General features: G+C 47.5%; 1 protein-coding gene across 1 annotated transcript in view; it reads right to left on the bottom strand.

Moving 5' to 3' along the window:
* Window positions 1-13578, bottom strand: part of LOC143927561 (solute carrier family 26 member 6-like) — a 90979-nt gene extending 77401 nt beyond the window's left edge. The window contains exon 1 of the mRNA XM_077451695.1: window positions 13483-13578. The gene's annotated coding sequence lies outside the window, so the exon portion shown is untranslated. The remainder of the gene's footprint in view (window positions 1-13482) is intronic.
* Window positions 13579-22500: the final 8922 nt, after the last annotated feature.

Below are 22500 nucleotides of genomic sequence, written 5' to 3'. Positions count from 1 at the left end.
GTAGGTAGGTCAGAGTGTGTGTGTGTGTGTAATGGTCAGTGTATGTGTCAGGTAGGTCAGAGTGTGTGAGTGTGTGTGTGTGTGTGTAATGGTCAGTGTATGTGTCAGGTAGGTCAGAGTGTGTGTGTGTGTGTGTGTGTAATGGTCAGTGTATGTGTCAGATAGGTAGGTCAGTGTGTGTGTGTGTGTGTGTGTAATGGTCAGTGTATGTGTCAGGTAGGTCAGAGTGTGTGTGTGTGTGTGTGTGTGTGTGTGTGTGTGTGTGTGTGTGTGTAATGGTCAGTGTATGTGTCAGGTAGGTAGGTAGGTAGGTCAGAGTGTGTGTGTGTGTGTGTGTGTGTAATGGTCAGGTAGGTGGGTCAGTGTGTGTGTAATGGTCAGTGTATGTGTCAGGTAGGTCAGAGAGTGTGTGTGTGTGTGTGTGTGTGTGTATGTAATGATCAGTGTATGTTTCAGGTAGGTAGGTCAGTGTGTGTGTGTGTCAGGTAGGTCAGTGTGTGTGTGTGTGTGTAATGGTCAGTGTGTGTGTCAGGTAGGTAGGTCAGAGTGTGTGTGTGTGTGTGTGTGTGTGTGTGTGTGTGTGTGTGTGTGTATGTAATGGTCAGCGTATGTGTCAGGTAGGTAGGTCAGTGTGTGTGTGTGTCAGGTAGGTAGGTCAGTTTGTGTGTGTGTGTGTGTGTGTGTAATGGTCAGTGTATGTGTCAGGTAGGTAGGTCAGTGTGTGTGTGTGTGTGTCAGATAGGTAGGTCAGAGTGTGTGTGTGTGTGTGTGTGTGTGTGTGTGTATGTAATGGTCAGTGTATGTGTCAGGTAGGTAGGTCAGTGTGTGTGTGTGTGTGTGTGTGTGTAATGGTCAGTGTATGTGTCAGGTAGGTAGGTCAGTGTGTGTGTGTGTGTGTGTGTGTGTGTAATGGTCAGTGTATGTGTCAGGTAGGTAGGTAGGTCAGAGTGTGTGTGTGTGTGTGTAATGGTCAGGTAGGTGGGTCAGTGTGTGTGTAATGGTCAGTGTATGTGTCAGGTAGGTAGGTCAGTGTGTGTGTGTGTGTGTGTGTGTGTGTATAATGGTCAGTGTATGTGTCAGGTAGGTAGGTCAGTGTGTGTGTGTGTGTGTGTAATGGTCAGTGTATGTGTCAGGTAGGTAGGTCAGTGTGTGTGTGTGTGTGTGTGTGTGTAATGGTCAGTGTATGTGTCAGGTAGGTAGGTCAGTGTGTGTGTGTGTCAGATAGGTAGGTCAGAGTGTGTGTGTGTGTGTATGTAATGGTCAGTGTATGTGTCAGGTAGGTAGGTCAGTGTGTGTGTGTGTGTGTGTGTGTGTGTGTGTGTGTGTGTGTAATGGTCAGTGTATGTGTCAGGTAGGTAGGTGGGTCAGTGTGTGTGTAATGGTCAGTGTATGTGTCAGGTAGGTAGGTCAGTGTGTGTGTGTGTGTGTGTGTGTGTGTGTGTGTGTGTAATGGTCAGTGTATGTGTCAGGTAGGTAGGTCAGTGTGTGTGTGTGTGTCAGATAGGTAGGTCAGAGTGTGTGTGTGTGTGTGTGTGTATGTAATGGTCAGTGTATGTGTCAGGTAGGTAGGTAGGTCAGAGTGTGTGTGTGTGTAATGGTCAGGTAGGTGGGTCAGTGTGTGTGTAATGGTCAGTGTATGTGTCAGGTAGGTCAGAGAGTGTGTGTGTGTGTGTGTGTGTGTGTAATGGTCAGTGTATGTGTCAGATAGGTAGGTCAGAGTGTGTGTGTGTAATGGTCAGGTAGGTGGGTCAGTGTGTGTGTCAGATAGGTAGGTCAGAGTGTGTGTGTGTGTGTATGTAATGGTCAGTGTATGTGTCAGGTAGGTAGGTCAGTGTGTGTGTGTGTGTAATGGTCAGGTGGGTCACATATTGCAAAGGGGTGGAGTCATGGGCGGGGCCAACAAAATGAGGTTTCGCCCTAGGGTGTCAAAAATTCTTGCACCAGCCCTGTTACATGAAAAGATAGAATAAAATATTTACAACAATGTGAGGGGTGTACTCACTTTTTTTGAGATACTGTGTGTATATATATATATATATAATCAAACTAAATGTCATCCTGTTATGGTTTACTTTAAACAGAAATTTCTGGTCATTTCTTTTCTGCACAGGTTGCACCTGTTTGTAGATAATGGCTCATTCACTGGGAGGTTTTAGCAATGTTCCGGCCTCAGGCGATACGAGATAATGCGATTATTTCTGGTAGCCCCATAGCATCTTTCCCAGATCAGGGCCAACCTGTCTATAGTAAATTTCCACATCCTACCAAGTGCCCCTTGGCACCCTTAGCAGCTGTTCTATCACAAAACCCCTTATTATATAACTGTATTTTTTCCTAACAAGGACACTGCCTGCATCAAGATTTATGTCCTCCCCACATTTAAACATTTCCTTGTGCAATCCGGTAATACCGCCCTGGGTCGGTCCAGGCTTTCCCGCAATCCACAGCCAGGTGCACAAATAATTTGCCACTAAGGAATAAATGTTTCAGCTGAACAATGGATTGGTGGCACAATCCAGCATTGAAAGCAAATTTCTTTATTGTATCAAAACAAAAGTACACGCAGGAAACATCACTGACGCATTTCATCCCCTGGAGTACGCACCAGCATTAGTGATCTTTTGTATGTATCCAGTTTTAATACAATAAAGATGTTTGCATCCAATGCTGGATTGTGCCGTCTTCTTTTATTTGGTTTAAACCTTTTCTGCCAGAGCCAATAGCCCTGAAGTTTACATAAAACCCCCCCAAACATTATATATTTTATGAAAGAGAACACCCTGGGGAATAAAAGGGTTCTAGTTCCAATTTTGTGTTCCACAATATTTAGCTCAACGGTTTAGGAAATGCAACATTTGTGGAAAAATACACTAGGGCACACCAATGTTGGTTGAACTGGATGGACTTATGTCTATTTTCAACCAGAATAAACTAAATAAATGTAACAAAATTTCATAAATTACCAATTTTTTTGGTAAAATATAGAAGATGAGGTGGAACCTAGTAAATAGATATACACTATATTACCAAAAGTATTGAGACACCTGCCTTTACACACATGAACTTTAATGGCATCTCAGTCTTAGTCCGTAGGGTCCAATATTGAGTTGGCCCTCCCTTTGCAGCTATAACAGCTTCAACTCTTCTGAGAAGGCCGTCCAGAAGGTTTAGGAGTGTGTCTATGGGAATGTTTGACCTTTCTTCCAGAAGCGCATTTGTGAGGTCAGGTACTGATGTGGACAAGAAGGTCTGGCTCGCAGTCTCTGCTCTAATTCATTCCAAAGGTGTTCTATCGGGTTGAGGTCAGGACTCTGTGCAGGCCAGTCAAGTTCCTCCACCCCAAACTAGCTCATCCATGTCTTCATGAACCTTGCTTTGTGCACTGGTCCAAATCATTTGGTGGAGGGAGGATTATGGTGCGGGGGGTTGTTTTTCAGGGGTTGGCCCCTTAGTTCCGGTGAAGGGAACTCTTAAGGCGTCAGCATACCAAGACATTTTGGACAATTTCATGCTCCCAACTAATGCCCCGTACACACGAGAGGACTTATGTCCGACAGACTTCCAAAGGAGTTCCGCCGGAGTTCCGACGGAGTTCTGACAGACTTTTGGGCCGAACGGACTTGGCCACACACGATCACACTAAACTCCGACGGATTCGAACGTGATGACGTACGACCCGACTCGAATAAGGAAGTTCATAGCCAGTAGCCAATAGCTGCCCTAGCGTCGGTTTTAGTCCGTCGGAGTAGCACACACACGAGCGGAGTTTTCGAAGGGGACCGGGTCCGGCGGAGTTCCGTCGGGAAAATTTGAAGCATGCTTCATTTCTAAAGTCCGTCAGACTTTGGCGAATCAAAAGTCCGTTGCAGCCCACACACGATCGGATAGTCTGACGGACTCGGTCCTTCGGACTTTGGATGTTGAAAAGTCCGCTCGTGTGTACGGGGCATTAGTGAGAACAGTTTGGGGATGACCCCTTCCTGTTCCAACATGACTGTGCACCAGTGTACAAAGCAAGGTCCATAAAAGACATGGATGAGCGAGTTTGGGGTGAAGGAGCTTGACTGGCCTGCACACAGTCCTGACCTCAACCTGATAGAACACCTTTTGGAGGAATTAGAGTGGAGACTGCGAGCCAGGCCTTCTCGTCCAACATCAGTTCCTGATCTCACAAATGTGCTTCTGGAAGGATGATCAAACATTCCCATAGACACACTCCTTCTGGGAAGGCTGTCTACAAGGTTTAGAATTGAAGCTGTGATAGCTGCATAGGGTGAGCCAACTCAATATTGAACCCTACAGACTAAGACTGGGATACCATTAAAGTTCATTTTCGTGCAAAGGCAGGCGTCCTGATACTCAATATAGTGTAGATACCCAACATGTCAAACCTTAAAATTGCTATAAACTTCAGTACCCTGACACATGCGCATGCCCACACACCCCCTGCCACATGTGCAGTACACAACGTCACTCCATCTGATATGTTGATCAGCTGGCGTGGCGTCAACACGGCGCATGCGCAGATCGTCGGAGGCGCCGTGTTGGTAAAAACCTGTGTGTGCTACCCACACTTGGGGTGGCATTAACAACCAATGTGACATTAAAGGCAACATTTTTTATTTTTTTTGTAAATAACAAACATGTCATACTTGCCCGTTCTGTGCAGCGGTTTTGCACAAAGCAGCCCTGCTCCACCTCTTCTTGGGTCCCTCACCAGAACTCCTGGCACCTACCTCCTGTCCAGTGCCCCTTTAGAGCAAGCAGCTTGCAATGGGGCACCCAAGCAGGCGCACTCCCAAGCCACTGCTCTGCTTGTCCATTCAGACAGGGAGCCACGGATCGGCCCCGCCTCCTCCCTCTGAGGAGGCTGAGTCCCCGATAAGTTGAGGCTCTTGTGTACGTCGCTGGATCAGGATGGGGCTCAGGTAAGTATTAGGGGGGCTGGTGCTCCTGCTGCTGTCTTAGCCAATGAGAAGGGAGAGTCCCCAGAGAGAGAACCACACAGGGGTTAGTGAACATGAGAAATGGATGTTGTTGGTTAGTGTTGCGTCAGGTAGTGAGAGGGGTCAGTCCCTGACGGGGTTTCATGGAAGTGGGTCCCCAACAGTCCCGGGAGAGTAGGTCTATGGGAGAAAAGAAGAAAGGGAGGGTCCTGTGGCCAGAAGGTAGAAGGGATAGAGAGATTAGTGGGACCCCACGGTTTAGGAAGAAGTGCTGGTGGAAGCACACCTGGAAGAAGATATGGGTGGAGTGCCCCTTTAGAAGAAAGGTTGGGCAGATTAGGACTCATGCTGCTGATAGTTGGCACAGAGGTACCAAGGCGGAGTGCTGGTGGAAACATACCTAGAAAAAGAAATGGGCCCACGCAGCTAATGGCTGGCACAGAAGTGTCCCATCCATGGTGACGGGTTTATGTGTTCCTCCGGTTCGAAACAAGGGGGGAGGATATGTGGCGGTAGGACCCTGTGCTACCAGGAGGATTGCTGGTTTACGCCAGACTTTGGAGAGACAGGCGCGCTGATTGCACAGCTGTGTGCTGGGCTATTTAGTTTTGACCTGGCTATGGCTCAGGGTTCCACCTCAACAGACAGGAAGCCTGTGCATGGGAGTCAGGTGGACTCCCATTCCTCTGAGAGGAGTCCGAGGCTGCATGGGTGTAGCCAGAGCATGCATGTCTGCAGGAGGCATACGTACTTGGTGACAGAGCTGCAAGACGCTGATCAGGAGTGAGCTAGGAGAAATATAGCAAAAAATATGGATTTTAACTTGTAAACAAGAAATTGCAAAAATAGGCTTAGTCATAAAAGGGTTACTAAAGCCAACAGACTTGTTGCCCATCGGTCCCAGTCTACCTTCTCTGGACTCCCATCAGGAGGTACAACGCAGTACCGCTCCAACTGCCGAAGGAGACACAGGACAGAGTGGCTCCACATCAGGCACATTGCACATATCACTTTTGTTTAAACTAACTTGTGGCAAAACATATTTTTAAACACAGCAGGCTGCAATACCATAACTTCACCACCTTGCTAGGGTGGCGCTTCATTAAACTCATGAAGACTTTTGACAGACCACAGTAACCCATTATCAGCACAAGTAATTTCAGAAATTTTAGTTTTACCATTTGACACATTATCACTACGGTCAAGTACCCTCTTATCCATCAGAGTGGCACCACAGTTGCCCCGGGCAACCTCTGGCTCCAACACACAGCGGTTTCTAGGGACACCTCTGTAGCCTTATACACTGTTGCTAAGGGGAATAGCATATCCTGCATAGCGATCACCCCTATCTCATTAAGCATCACATTATCAGCAATAGTTAACTCAATACCAGTAAGAACATATTCCTTAGTACGTTTCACACCATCACATTCAATTTTAACACTTGCCTCCCCACTGGACAGGGCACTGCAGTGAGGCAAGTCCTTTTCTGCACCAACAGTGGATCTCCCCTCTGGGATCACTTCCACTTCAGTGTGAGCAATCCCACAGTCAGTCTTTCCCATGACTTCAACAGCAACAGTCTTACCTATCCAAGTAACAGGTCTTGCCATGTTCATTTGAGTACGTTGACTTTCTTGTACTGCATTTCTACTGGCCGACTCCCCCTGGTGGCCACGGGATGAAACTACAGCAGGCACAACAGGAATTTCCTCTTTGTTGCCAGGGGTGACTGCAAGCATCTTAATACAGGAATCCGGGCTTGCAGGGCGAAGAGTTAAGCCCAGCAACAATATCAGCAGCCGTATTCCACAAACTGGGACAAGAGAAGATCCCATGCCCCGGTTGATCACATTCCAGGCATGATACATTGCGACTTTCTCCTATTGCTAAGGGAGATGGCACTCTCCCAACATGTAGACCTCTTTCTCTATGAAGCGGTGTTGCTTTAAACTTGCCACAATCCTCTATAGTCAATAGCTTTGTCTTGCGGTCCTCCAACCTGACATCATAGGCGTTGCTATGGGCAACTGCTGGACTTATTCCCACTTCACAGGGAATAGTGCCATAACAGTCTCTCTCACATTTGTAACTGTAACAGCCTTACCATTCCATTTGGCAGGTGTTGAAAGCTTCAATTGAGGGCGTTGTCCCTTCTTTGCTGTGCTCTCACAATCTAATGCCCCCACATGGACACAGGGAAACATTGCATCCTTCTTGGATTTTCCAACATCTCCTGCAGGCCAAACAGATTTTCTGTTGCCAGGGGTAACAGCAGACCCACACACACATGGTCATACCCCTTGCAGGATGCTGGATACTGTGCCTTCTTCTCTAGGCTGACCACTTCACACAAGCAGCCATAACTTGAAACCACTGGTTTCTTGTGCTCTCCATCACCCCCTGCAGGCTGAACAAAAGTTCCTTCACGATTCCCAGGGGTGACAACAGACACTTTTGCACAAACCTCTTCACTCAGAATTTGAGCCACATCTCTGCTGTAGCTCCTCCTTTCTGCAAACAGACTTTCTCCGGTTGCTATGGGAGACCACATTCTCCCCTCTGACCTTTTCCAGCGCTCTCTAGATTGGATTGCTCCTAGGAAATTGTCATAGTCATCTCAGTTATGATACATCCCCACGGTACACCTTTTGGTACTCCTCCATCAGAAAAGGTTGCACCAACTCAACCCAGCGAAATTTGGGCCATCCTCTGTAGGAAGCAATCATCGCAAAATCATCCAAAAAGTCTTCAACATGTTCAGAAGGCAGCATAGGCCATATGAAGTCAGCTGTGGGGATTTCTGCTTTGTTGCCATGGGCAACCGCACCCATCTGCTCACTCTTTGCACTAAATGACGGCTTGCTTTCCTTTTTCCTTTGCTCCAGTGCGGCCAAGTGCATCAGTCTGGGGCTTGTTCTGTCTGTAACAACCCCCTCCAGCCACAGGGTTCTGTTTCTCATCTCAGCAAACATTGCTTCCTTTTTGCGTTTTGACCACCCAATCTCTGCAGTCAGGCACACAATGCTTTTTAACACAGGAAAATTTTGCGTACTGTCTTCTTTAAGACTTGCAACTAGCACAATTCCACATGCAGACTCCACTGGTTCACATTATCTGCTCATCACAGCATTGCTGCAAAACACACAGTTTCTTGATACTCACTGTTTTTGGTATGCGAGGATCTGGAGCTCTTCCAATTCTGCCCGCATTCTCCACCAGGTGTAAGATTGGGGTTATCAGACTCAAACGGTAGGTGTGTTTTCCAGTGAGTACTCCAGTATGAAAATGTATTTTTAAAGGGCCTGGTAGCCCACTTTTATTTAAAAGCACAGAAAAGTTCACAAAGACGTCAGTACCCACGCAGGGGGGGGGGGGGGGGGTCCACCATTACTGTATATTGCACACTCAATACTTTAGCCTCTTGGCTTACATTCTTCCCATACGGCTGATTCAGGCCTTTAGCCTAGGCCTAGGCCTTAGGTCTGCTCCTCAAACCCAAAAGAGTTTCCTAGAGGTAAGATTTCTCCTAGCTCACTCCTGATCAGCGTCTTGCTGCTCTGTCACCAAGTACGTATGCCTCCTGCAGACATGCATGCTCTGGCTACACCCATGCAGCCTCGGACTCCTCTCAGAGGAATGGGAGCCCACTTGACTCCCATGCACAGACTTCCCATCTATTGGGGTGGAGACATCAGTACCCACGCAGTGGGGGTTCCACCATTACTGTATCTTGCACACTCAATACTTTAGCCTCTTGCCTTACATTCTTCCCATACGGCTGATTCAGGCCTTTAGCCTAGGCCAGTGATGGCGAACCTTGGCACCCCAGATGTTTTGGAACTACATTTCCCATGATGCTCATGCAATCTGAAGTGTAGTTGAGCATCATGGGAAATGTAGTTCCAAAACATCTGGAGTGCCAAGGTTCACCATCACTGGCCTAGGCCTTAGGTCTGCTCCTCAAACCCAAAAGAGTTTCCTAGAGGTAAGATTTCTCCTAGCTCACTCCTGATCAGCGTCTTGCAGCTCTGTCACCAAGTACGTAATTGGTGACAGAGCAGACATGCATGCTCTGGCTACACCCATGCAGCCTCGGACTCCTCTCAGAGGAATGGGAGTCCACCTGACGCCCATGCACAGACTTCCTGTCTGTTGAGGTGGAACCCTGAGCCATAGCCAGGTCAAAACTAAATAGCCCAGCACACAGCTGTGCAATCAGCGCGCCTGTCTCTCCAAAGTCTGGCGTAAACCAGCAATCCTCCAGGTAGCACAGGGCCCTACCGCCACACCACACACAGAATTTTCAGAAAACCAGCTTTCTATTGCAAAAACAGATGATGACAACCTACAGCCAACACTATCATTTTACACTTTTGATTGGAGCCATTGGCAGTAGGTTGCCTTTGGCTGTTTTGAGGTGTTGGATTTAGGTGTTTGCAATTGTCTGTGAGTTGCCATCTTCGTGGCCAGCACAAAGGCTACAAAACAAACCAACAACCCGCTTGAAACTGGGGTTGCCACCTTTTCATCAAGTCAAACCCGAACACTTATGCGGCGCACAACAATTTTTATTTTTATTTTATAGTATAAACTATACATATATTTTGCTATTAAATGGCATTTCTAATCATATGAAGTTAATAACAAGAGTTCTCCTTTACATCTGAATACACAGAGATGCCCTTTTAGAGCTGAATTTGCAGAGTTCCCTTTCACTGTAAGAAGGGACTCTGCAGACTCTGATGTAAGGGAGAACTCTGGGGACTCTAACATAAGGGATGCTCTGGGAACCCTGATTTAAGGGGGAACACTGAGAACTCTGATGTACAGAGAGGACTCTGATGTAAGGGGGAACACTGTGCCCTTTGGTGTAAAGGGGAACTCTGATGTAAGGGGTGCTCTGAGAACCCTGATATACCTTAGTGTACTCACTCAGAGGCAAGAGAGAGAAGGGGGGAGACTTCAGTCAGAGATAGGGATGGATGGTGAGCTCACTCACCCCTTGGCAATCAGCACCTCTCATCCAGATGTTTCTGAAGCTGCTAGACTTCAAATTTCCAGCCCCCATTTTCCTTTTCTGAGGCAAAGTGCTGAGGAATTAAATGTGGGCAGACACAGAGGGGTAGGGGCAGGAGGAAGAGGTGCAGATTGAGCCCTCTCTCCTCTCACGTCTAAGTGTGTGTTGAGGGGGAGGGGATTGTTAGTGCTGGCTTTGAGAAGTGTGAACGAGGGTGTAACAGACACTCTCGGCTTAGACAACTGCAGCCAGCTGCCCTGCTGGGAAGTCATAGTCCAGTCTAAATAATGTGTCCGGGTTTCAGGCAGTCTGAAACCCGGACGCATGATTCCAAACCCGAACTGTCCAGGTGGCAACCCTACTTGAAACTGTGCGGTAAGTTATGGCAGGCATCTCGCTTGTGTAAGTGTAAAAGTGTAAGGAAGCCAACAATTTAATCATGGCTGCTCTGGGTTGGGGGCTCCCTATGAGTTGGGTATACAGCTCCATCATTAGTGCCTTGGATAAGCAGAACTTCTTCAGGGTATCAGCATCAGTGAATTTATCCAGAAATTTCCTTTAAAAGGACGTCTCCAGACCTTCTCCTCCTCCTTCTCTTCTGCATTACTTTACTAACCCTTTCATGACTAAGCCTATTTCTGACATTTGTTGTTTACAAGTTAAAATCCCTATTTTTTTTTTTTGCTAGAAAATTACTTAGAACCCCCAAACATTATATATATTTTTTTTAGCAGAGACTCTAGAGAATAAAATGGTGATTGTTGCAATATTTTATGTCGCACAGTATTTGTGCAGCGGTGTTTTAAATGCAACTTTTTGGGAAAAGGGACACTTTCATGAATTAAAAAAAAAAAAAAGTATAGTTATCCCAATTTTTTTGTATAATGTGAAAGATGATGTTACGCCGAGTAAATAGATACCAAACATGTCACGCTTTATAATTGCACGCACTCGTGGCATGGCGACAAACTTTGGTACCTAAAAATCTCCATAGGCGAGATCCTCCGGTATAACAACCAAGTGGCTTTTAGCCGCATCGGTTGTTATACCTGGAAAGCCGATCACCTGCTCTAAACAACGGTACCGGGATGATGCCTGCAGCTGCGGACATCATCCCAGTATAACCCCCAAAAGTCGAGTACGCACATCTGCATACGCTCGGCGGGAAGGGGTTAAATGCCAGAAGACTGGATTCAAAGGGCTCCATTTTCTGTGCTATGCCATCTGCCAGCCTCCAGAGCAGTGACGGCCCATCCATTAGGGGCGCCCCCCTCTGTCCTTATATGAATAATGGATAGATTCATGCATAGCACAAATCTATCCATCGCTGCCACGGCCACCCCCCTATTCATGCATCTGGCCTCTTTCAGGATGCCGGCGTCTGAATTACAGCGGCGGAGGTGTTTTTTTTTTTTTTTTTAAGCACCTGATTAGAGCCATAGGCTCTCATAGGCTTCAAAATAGGGTGGGCTTGGAGAGCAGAGCATTGCGCCATGAGCCCACCCATGTGTTACAATAGCAAATTAATATTCGCTGTGGTAACACCGATCCTCAATCCGGCCAATCAGAAGCAGGTCTGAGACCCGTGTTCCGATTGGTCACCGAGAAAGGAGGGAGGAAACGGAAGCCGCCGATGCCCGTGGAGAGCAGAGGGAGGGAAAGCTGTCGCTGCCGCCGCCAAGCAGGGAAAGCTGTCAGTGAATAGATGGGGTAAGTGCACCAGGAAAAGAGAAGAAGAAGGGGGCGCCTCTGGGTGTAGATTTTTAAAAGGCAATTTATTCACAGGTAAAACAAACAGATGATGCACTCACATTTTCCAAGGCATAAAAAGGCATGTAGAATACAAGGGGGGCGGTTTTTTCATCTGATTCGTCCATCACATAGGATCCGGTCCGCGGGTGTCATGTTGTCCTCTCCTGGCGTTACCACGAGTTTGTTGTTAAAAAATGCCGGCTTGGTGGACGCAGAGGATGTGTTTCCAAAGCGAGGCTTGGTTAGCGGTGACACGCGGGTGATTGGCCTGATGAAAGAGCGCGGTCGTCGCTCCACCTCGACCCGAACGCTCAGGAAACGCGTCGCCCGCCGTGACGTCACAACCCCGCGACCCGCGTGTCACCACTAACCAAGCCTCGCTTTGGAAACGCATCCTCTGCGTCCACCAAGCCGGCATTTTTTAACAACAAACTCGTGGTAACGCCAGGAGAGGACAACATGACACCCGCGGACCGGATCCTATGTGACGGACGAATCAGATGGAAAAACCGCCCCCCTTGTATTCTACATGCCTTTTTATGCCTTGGAAAATGTGAGTGCATCATCTGTTTGTTTTACCTGTGAATAAATTGCCTTTTAAAAATCTACACCCAGAGGCGCCCCCTTCTTCTTCTCTTTTCCTGCAACAGTTTAGAAGCCTGGTTTCAGCTCCCTGTTTTGGCAGCCCTGCATTCCAAAGTCCCACTCAAAGAACGAAAGACACTTTCATGGGACTTGAGAACTAAAAGTTCTCATTCATATTATCGTCCAATATAACTTTATACAGACAGCCCTCTGGAGTATATTATTTTCTGATCTTTTGCGCCTCTACTTGTCGGGTAAGTGCACCAGACCCGCCCGCCGACTGACCAACGGGGGAGTATTACTGTTTGCCGCCCCCCCCTAAAAAAAAAAAATGACCACCGGCCGCCACTGCTCCAGAGACAACTCCTGACACCTGCTTCAGATTATAATTTCCTGCCTATTTGTTTTTAAACCAATCACATAACCTCAAACCCAGGATCTGACCATTATCATAGTTATCGCAAGCTTGGGCCAGTACTTAAAGTGGAGGGCCACCCTGAAAAAAAAAAAAGGCATTAAAAATTTGAAAAAAATCTGAAAAAAAAAAATGATTTTTTTTTTTTAACTTACCAGAAATGCCACATTGTCCTAATCTGTCTCTTCCTCCTCCGCGGAGATCTTCTATCTTCTCTCCTCCGTGCGGCATCTTCTGGGTAATGGGTCGCGCTGTGTTCTGGGAACTGTGTGTCCCAGAACACAGCGCGTCCCATTCACAAAGCGCTGCGCGACTCGCACATGCGCAGTAGGAAACGGGCAGTGAAGCCGCAAGGCTCCACTGCCTGTTTCCCTTAGCCAAAATGGCGGCGCCAGGACCCGAGAGCCGAGGGACGGGTCAGCCTCGGGCGGCCGACATCGCGGGCGCCCTGGACAGGTAAGTGTGCTTATTAAAAGTCAGCAGCTACAGTGTTTGCAGCTGCTGACTTTTAAAAAAAATTTTTTAAAACCGGCCCTCCTCTTTAATCACCGCATGCATTTATTTATTTCCTTCTGTGAATTGACTTTAATGCCTTTTTATGTGGTATTTAACAGGCATTTTTAGTGTTTGCACTAAACATTGCATACGACCGATATTGAATTGATATTTTCATTATCACATGCGTTAAGTGGTCATGTGACCATCATAACGCATGCGATAACCTTTAGTGATTTGTGCCCACTGTCCCCCAACACCGGACTCACCTGTTATGTGGCATTGGAGTCTCCTTGTCTATATTCCAGCTTGCGATGTTGCCTTTACCTATCTCTTCTTATATACGGGGCAGTAATGGGGAGGACTCGGGACTTCTGTGTAATATGTTACTAAAGTGTATCGGCTGCTGCTTCCTGGGATAATCATCCATGGAGAGAACACGGGATGTTCAACTAGTCTAGCAAAGGCCATTTCCAGTAAAGGTCATTTTTTTTTGTCCCTCCTATAGATCTGCAGACGTTTGCAGTTTGATTGGTAAGTCTATGGAGGCGGTGGAGTCTCATCTGCACAGAGCGCTAATTGTCTGTGAAAGTCTTTGTTTTAGGCTGGGTTACATGCAAAATTCCAATGGCTTGTTAAGGGAGATTTAACCTCTTGCCGACCTGTCACCATCGTTATACGGCCGCAGGTCGATTCTCTTGCGCGAATCGCCGTAGCTGCACGGCGCTCTGCACGGGAGCGTGCCCGCGGGTCAGGCGGACTCGATGTCTGCAGGCAACTCGCTATCGCCTAGTACAGAGGCAGAATGGGGATCTGCTAGTGTAAACAAGCGGAATCCCTGTTCTGACAGGAGACATGACAGAGATCTACTGTTCCCAGTGATCGGGAACAGCGAACTCTGTCATGTCCCTGGTAGCCCACCCCCCTCCCTCTACAGTTAGAACACTACTGTAAGTAGAAACAGCGATCTGGCTCCTCCTCTAGTAACTCACATCCCCATACAGTTAGAAACATCTAGCAGGGAACACACTTAACCCCTTGATGGCCCCCTAGTGGCCCCCCCCTTCTTCTTCTGGCCGTGACTTTAGCAAGAGTATATATATTTTTTGACTTGTTGCCACCCCCACGCCCAGGCTTTTGGCTGGTGTGCGTGAGAGCGGAAGGGTGGGGTCAGGTGGTCCAAAGCTGTGGGTGGGATTGACTCTGCCCGAACTTCCGGGTGCAGCTTGCGCTCCAGCGACTCCTGTGTACACAGGAGCGGAAGCCGATTACAGAAGGCGGCCAGTGTCTTATCATATAAAGTCCTCCATCCGATAGTGTCCGCTGCGTACTGCGCAATGCACAGTACACACCAACACAGATTCCAAAAATTGGCGAGGATGAGCGGCACCTGCGCCGTGAGTCCAGGTTCTATCCCCACTATACAAGTGGACATAGAGTAGGAATAAAAAAGAGCCGAGCGCAGCAAGGCCGAGCCCGAAGTGTGGCGAGCGAAGCTCGCCCGCAAGGGGCCCTCTAATATTCACAACCCTATGTCTGCTTGGATGGTGGGGCTACCACCTCCACTCACGGCGCAGGCGCCGTTCAGCTTCGGAGATTTCCTGAAGCTTCGTCTGCTCCGTACTGCGCATGCGCAGTACGGCGCGGACACTATATGATGGCCGGACACTATATGGCACAACACCGGAAGCCTACACTCAGGCGACCTCTATGTGCGCATGAGCGGAAGCGTCCCATTCGGGGTGACCGGAAGTTCTTCCACCCGCACTTCCTGCTATATGAGGCTGGGTGCGCTCCAGACACGTATCAAGTGAAGAGGCTAGTGAGATCTACACTTGGTATGATTTCTCCTTCTCTATGCACCTGTGTTACTGTCGAGTCTGATAGATCCCTAGTTGATGCCTGCATTCTTTTATATACACATGAATATCCATTCTAATATATAAAATATAAAAAACAATAAAAAATATAAAAAAATATATATATATATATATATATATATATATATATATATAAAAGATATTAGAATATTGCTTCTCTACATAAAAATATATAAAATTAAATTAAATTAGATATATGGATATAAGGATAGAGATACTTATATACCACTTCAGAATTAAAAACTTTAAAAAATTGTATTATTATTTTTTTTTTTCAAATTGAATATATTACTGCAATGAAATCAGAATTACAATAAGCGAGATGTGTGCTGTCTGTTTTTATTTATTTTTTTTGTTTGTGGGTGGAGCTCTATGACCTTCAGGCCACATGTTTTCAGAAACCTCCACATATATATATATAAAGCGAGCCTCCAGCGAGGAACTATTGCTTGTTTTGGCTCTGAAGAAAGTGGTTCTCCCCCGAAACGCGTCAGCGTTTACAGCCGTTTACGTTGGGGTATTCATCAATCAATCTACCTGACATCAGATCTGGATGTGTCGATGTTTGGTGCGATGGATCCATTTGTATTGATCATGCCTTTTATCAATACTTGTTTGTGAGTAGCCATTTTGCTATTTGTTCTGTTCTGAATAAAGCTTTTTTTATGGTAATGCACTAGGTCAGTGCGCCTTCCTTTCTTGTTTTGTGTTTCCCCTAGTGTTAACCTCTTCCCTGCCAGTGTCCTTTTTACATTGATCAGTGCATTTTTATAGCACTAATCAATGTAATAATGTCACTGGCCCCCCAAAAAGTGTAATTTGCAAAAATTGCAAAAACGTCGCCATTACTATTGAAGACAATAAGAAAAAAAAAAAAAAAAAAGCCCCTAAAGCTATCCCTAAAGCTTGTAGACGCAATAGCTTTTGCGCAAACCAATCAATATACATCTATTGCGTTTTTGTTTACCAAAAATATGTAGAATATATATCGGCCTAAACTGATGAATAAATGTGTTTTTTTTTTATATATATTTCTTGGGATATGTATTATAGCAAAAAATATAAAAAAAAAAATGATTATGTTTTTTTTTTTAATTGTCGCTTTTTTTGTTTATAGCGCAAAAAATAGAAACCGCAGAGTTGATCAAATACCACCAAAATAAAGCTCTATTTGTGGGGAAAAAAAGGACGTAAATTTTGTTTGGGTACAGCGTCACACGCCTGTGCAATTGTCAGTTAAAGCGACGGAGTGCTGTGTTGAAAAAAATGGCCTGGTGATTAAGGGGGCAAATCCTTCTGGTCATTAAGTAGTTAAAGTGTATCAATACTCAAAGCTTGTTTTTGTTAAAGTGGAGCTCCACCCAAAGGCACCCAAAGGCAGAAGTTGGGACTGCAAACAAGGATACGAATAGCAATAAAAAAAACTGACAGAGGTCCTAATCCTTCCTTATTTTATCCACAACGCTAAGCAGAGTTCCATTCTCCTGTGGAAAAAAATAAAACAGCCACTTACCTGTCCCACGATCCAGAGGTGTGCTCACCCCAGTCGGTCTCACCCACTGGGGGTAGCATGACAAATCGTTTCCCATGATTTCCAATGACAGCCATTCATATTAGTACGACTTCAAGTCTTTCCGACTTCAAAGTAGTCCCTGCACTACTTTGGTCCGATTTTGATGCCACTTACACAGGCATTCCTTGAAATCGCGGCGAGAATCGCGGTAAAATCACACGACTTTGAAGTCGCACAAGTGTGAAAGGGGCCTTAAGGACTTGTTCCCAGCTCCTCTTGAACAATTGGCACATTTGAGGAGTGGGGAGGAGGGGAGCAGATAGCCGATTTTGATAGGTACCCGCTTCCCACTTTACGCTCCGAGCCCTGCGCCGTAGTTCTCCCTCCCGCAGACGTGTCCCAGAAGACTGCATCCACCATTCACTATACGCAACGCGACTCATGCATTAGTAGTGGGCACCCGGGTATGAAGCCGCAAGCAGTCACAGCAGGGTGCCCATAGTGAAGATGCCGCCTCCGGGAACTAAAGACAGCGGGTGAGACCGACTGGGGTGAGCGCACCTCTGGATCGTGGGACAGGTAAGTGGCTGTTTTATTTTTTTCCACAGGAGAATGGAACTCTGCTTAGCGTTGTGGATAAAATAAGGAAGGATTAGGACCTCTGTCAGTTTTTTTTATTGGTATTCGTGTCCTTGTTGGAGAGATTCATCCTCTTTAATCGTCTCATGGTCACATTGTCAACATTTTCGAGTTTTTACCAGAATATGTGAGGGGAAATCGTCCAATGGTGACAGCTGCTCTGGTGACAACTAAGATGGAATTTCCTCTCACTTTGTAGAGATTTCTTCCGAGTTCCTTCCTGTTGCACCTCCAGGAAAAACGGAAAATAGAGACACAGGAAATGTTTTTTACACAACACAGAGCAAAAAAAAAAAAAAAAAAAACAATGGGGGTTTGAACCTTGCACTGCTCTTCCAAAAATGTAAAAAAAAAAAGGTTTAGCTATATATACTGTACAGGGGTCGTCAACCCCCGGGCAGCGGCCCACTACCGGGCTGTGGCCTTTCTGCAGCCGGGCCGCGGGTGCTGGCAGCCAGCAAGAGACATATTCAGTTGCCAGCATGAGATAGCTGGGTGGATAGAAGAAGCGAGTGGGCGGCAAGCAGAGATGATATCATCTCTCTTTCTGCCCCCCCGCATCACCGCTCTTCCGCCCTCATAGCCAATGTTCTATCTCCGTGTCGGAGGTGCGGTGGGGAGTAGAGAGATGACATCATCTCTCACTGCCCGCCCCGCATCACCGCTCTCCTGTGGCTTCTCCCTCTGAGAAAATTAAGATTGTTTGTTCAGTGGCGCAGATTCCCCGGACAGCTAATCAGGAATGGCCGAATGCCAGAGAGTGACAGCCGAAGCAGTCCCAGACCCTCCCTCTGCCAGGTAAGACCCACTGTAGCATGAGGAGGGAGATGCCCTGCTACATCCAGAGGGGCGATCCCACTGAGATGTGACAGGTGAGCTGTGTGTGGGGGTACAGGTAGGGTGTGCTGGGACTTATAGTTCACCCCCTCAGCTTTCTGCCTGACATACCACAAGGGCACTCCACTCACTCCGCATCTGGTGACAGGCAACGTGGCAGGTGGCATAGCAAGGGGCATTACACATCTGGTGACAGGCAACGTGGCATGGCAAGTGGCAATCCACATCTTGTGGCAGGCAGCATGGCAGGAGATGTGGCAAGTGACATTTCACATCTGGTGACAGGCAACGTGACAAGGCACATCTTGTGGCAGGCAGCATGGCAGGTGATGTGGCAAGTGACATTCCGCATCTGGTGACAGGCAGTGTGGCAAGTGACATTCCGCATCTGGTGGCAGGTGACGGTGGCAAGTGATACGCTCAGGGCTCCCATTGATTCTACATTATGGTGAATTGAACTATTTCATTTATTACTACAATATAATAATAGAAATAATGCGCTTCAATCACCCTGACACCATATCAAGCATGGTGTCGTGATGATTGAAGCGCTAACACCAGCCATTGTCTGCAAAAAATCATGACCCCCCCTCCTTGGCACAATTTTCTTCCCTGCAGCCGGTTCCCTGTGGCAAAAAGGTTGGGGACCACTGCTGTAAAATATACTTTAATTACAAGCAAACAGCTACATATACGGGTCAAAGAAACATTTCTGAACATTTTTACCCATCAATAGATTGATGGTGTTAAGCCATTCTTAATTCATACCTCCCAGCACTAAAAAGTGTCCCTCTAGTGGTTGAAAATTCAAGCACAAAAAATGGTTGCTCATCGACTGGTACAATGTTAGTTAGCACTTTTACTTAAAGGGTTAGTCCATATCAGTGGCATGTTGGAAATCCAACAAGCCAGAAAGTCTGGCCTTGCAGGTCAGCCATATGGGGCAGTTCAAGGAACAAGTCTGGTTGTCCCGCAATGCCAGAATGTTGGGTTGCAATAGTCTGGAGCAGTGGCGGCCCATCCATAGGGGGTGCACAGGCGCTGCCCCCCATCCATGTGTCCAGCTCCCTAACTCTCATGCAGGGTGCTGGGCGCATGGATTTCAATAGGGTTTTTTATCACATAATTAGAGCCTGAGCTCTAATTAGCTTCAAAAAAGGGTGGGCTCGGGGCGCAGAGCACTGCACCCTGAGCCCACCCAGTTGTGCGAAAATAGTGAATATTCACTATTTTCTACCTGATTCTCCTTCTGGCCAATCTGGAAGCAGTTCCTGAGACCCGATTGGCCCAGGAGTCTTAGGAGCTGAAGCAATGGCCCTGGAGCAAGGAGCTGCAGCCTGGATCCATGTCTGCCTCCGAATTTCCGTCCATCTCCCATGGGTGGGAGGGAATTGCCACATTCCCATCTGTCTCCAGTCAGTGGGGGGGTTTGCTGCATTCCCGTCAGCCTTCCAGGGGGCGGGATTGCAGTATTCCCGTCTGTCTCCTGCATTGGGGGGGTTGGCGTTGGTTTTACCACCCCCCCCAAAATATTGAGAAGCAGCCGCCATTGATCTGGAGTGCAATTGGGCACACCGCAAGACCCTCATGTGAATGAGCCCTTAGTTGCATTCGGCAGAGACACCCTTAGGGCTCATTCACAGGTAAAGTTGTGGGGGGGGGGTTAAAACCTTGCAGTTGATTCGTGGTTTTACCACCTCCAATCCCTACCCCCTTTAGCCAAAGGTGTACACATGCCGCAGCAGGAATTAAACCCCCTGTTGCTTTTAGTGGGTGTTACAACCTGCCAATCATGACCCATCCAAATAAATGTGGCCACTCTGTAAGTGCCCCCCAACTACATGCTTCTGCGGGGTCCAAGGGGTTGAAGGTGAGAAAGCAACACAACGCTGCCTGCTTTAACCCCTTGTTTGCTGTACTGCACAAGGTTGCAGGGCACTTACAGAGTGGCCTCAATCACTTGAATGGGCCATGCTTGGCAGGCATTACACCCACCAACCATAACAGGGCATATAATTCCTGCTGTGAAATGTGTACACCCCTGGCTACTGCAGCTAAAGGGGGTGTGATTGGGGCGGGGTGATAAAAACACATCTTAACTATGGGGTTTAACCCCCCCCCCCCCCACAGACTGCAAATGTAAACAAATCCTTACTGTTCTAACCCCCCTATAAGGCTCCTTTCACACTGATGTGCCGCGGTTTACCTGCACCACGGGTGCAGCGCAGTGCATCTGCGACTCTTCTGGGCTGGGCTTCGTTTGCCATAGACTTCTATTATATCCTTCAGCTGTAGTGCACTTTCTGAAAGCGCACCAGAACTCCTGCATTCAGAAGGTGCACGACATCCGTAGGATATAATTGAAGTCTATGGTTAAGCTGCAGGTACACTGCACTGCACCCTCAGTGTGGGTAAACCGCAGTGCATCAGTGTGAAAGCAGCCTTATACTATTCTGCCCGGTGTATTGCTTCACACTGACCTGAAGATCTCTTCTTTCCTGCTGCTGGCACCACTCTGAAGACCACTAGGCCGGGATAAGAGGTGGAGTGCAGTTGGTATCACTTCGCATGGGACAGGAACCAGCACTACAGAGGAGGCATTGGCTTATGCCGCTCTTGTTTCCTACAACTCCAACTTTACAAGTGGTCCCTCTGTATTGCACTCTGATGCTCTGGGATGGTGAGTCAGCAAGCCCAGACAGCGATCTACCAGTCAACTGTCGGCGATCTACTGGTTGCTGAGTCCTGGCCTACAGTCTACTTCCCTGTAAGTAATTATATAGCTTACAAATAAAGTGAGACCTGAAGGAGAAAATCGATGGAGGGGCTGCTTGACTATGGGAGGAACAAGGTCAGGGAACAGTCAGCTAAGTCAGTGTGGTGGGAAGGGGTGTAGCCTTACCCGCTTGGAGGCAGAAGTTGGATGGGCAGGGTGCAGATGAGCGGGTCTTTTCAGATACGTAGTTTATTGCTCATTTCAGGAGAAGAGGCCAGTCCTTGCGTTAGGGGTTTCCGAAGTGTATGGATAGTGGGTATGTTTTGTTTCTCAGGTTTTGATTGAATTTATATACAAAAAATAATAATTGTGTCTGTTGCACACTTTGTCACAGCAGTTGGTGGGTCAGTGAGTAATTACATGGTTACAAAATTGTGGGGCCCATCCAGGGTATGGCGCTTCTACTTCATTAGCGGTGGTTCTCCCAGGAGCTAGGCCCCGTGGGGGGAATGGAAGTATGTGTGATGTTGTAACATCTTCGAGCTGGTTGGGGCGCGGCTGAGGACATGGACGATTCCAGTTAAAATTGTGCCTTAAAGCGGGAGTCCGCGTTTTTTTTTTTTTAAAAGCCAGCAGCTACAAATACTGCAGCTGCTGACTTTTAAAATAGTGACACTTACCTGTCCAGCGCGCCCGCGATGTCGGCACCTGAAGCCGATCTTTCGATCGTCTCTCGGGTGCTGCCGCCGCCATCTTGGGTATGGGAATCAGGAAGTGGAGCCTTTCCGCTTCATTTCCCGGTTCCCTACTGTGCATGCGCGAGTCGCGCTGCGCAATAAGGATGGACCCGCTGCCTCTGGGATCTGTGTTTCCCAGCAGGCAGCAGGGGACTTTCGGAAAGGGACGTAATCTACGCCCCTTTCCGCAGAGAGCTATCCCGGAAGTGGGTGCAGATACCTGTACTGTACAGGTACCTGCACCCCCCTCCCCCCTGAAAGGTGCCAATTGGGGCGCCGGAGGGGGGGGAGGATTCCAATGAGCGGAAGGTCCACTGTAGGGTGGACCTCCGCTTTAAGGCCACCCAAAGACCCCTTGTTGCTGGGCATTAGGGATGAGCTCAGGCGTGTTCACATGGTCCACGTGCTGAGCCCGCCAAGAAGTAGGCGCAGCGCTGCGCTAATCACAGGCTGGGAGACATTGCCCCAATGTGCGGCTGCAGAGATCAGGCAATGTCTCATTGCCTGTGATTAGCGCTGCGCTGACTTCCTGGCGGGCTCTGCACGTGGACCATGCGAACACGCCTGAGCTCATCCCTACTGGGCATTGTTAAAATTACATTTTTGAATTTGCACTTATTGGTATGTTTTTAATGTGATGTTATTTTATTCTTTGATTAATAAAATTGGCTGCTGTGGCCGTATTAAACCCATGTCACGCAGTCCGTGTCTTTATTCAATAGTTGTAAGGACCCAGGTTGATGAATTCTTTAGTCAAGTTTTTAAGCCCTGTGACCTGATACTCTGCTTTCTTTGCATTCTTGGGGATCATCATTGATGTTTGATGAAGAGGCCTGCACATCTCTGGAGTTATAATGTTGAGTGATCTTTGTTTCTCTGATGGAAAATCTGTTAATGTTTTGTTAAGCCCTCTGCCCCAGTATGTCACTCCATATAGGGATTTAAAGATAAAGTCCATACTGCAG

The sequence above is a fragment of the Lithobates pipiens genome, unplaced genomic scaffold, assembly GCF_037356315.1.
Source record: "Lithobates pipiens isolate NorthernLeopardFrog02 unplaced genomic scaffold, aLitPip1_a1.2 Scaffold_23, whole genome shotgun sequence".
Classification (NCBI taxonomy): Eukaryota; Metazoa; Chordata; class Amphibia; order Anura; family Ranidae; genus Lithobates; species Lithobates pipiens.
This window is presented reverse-complemented; position numbering and strand designations above follow the sequence as displayed.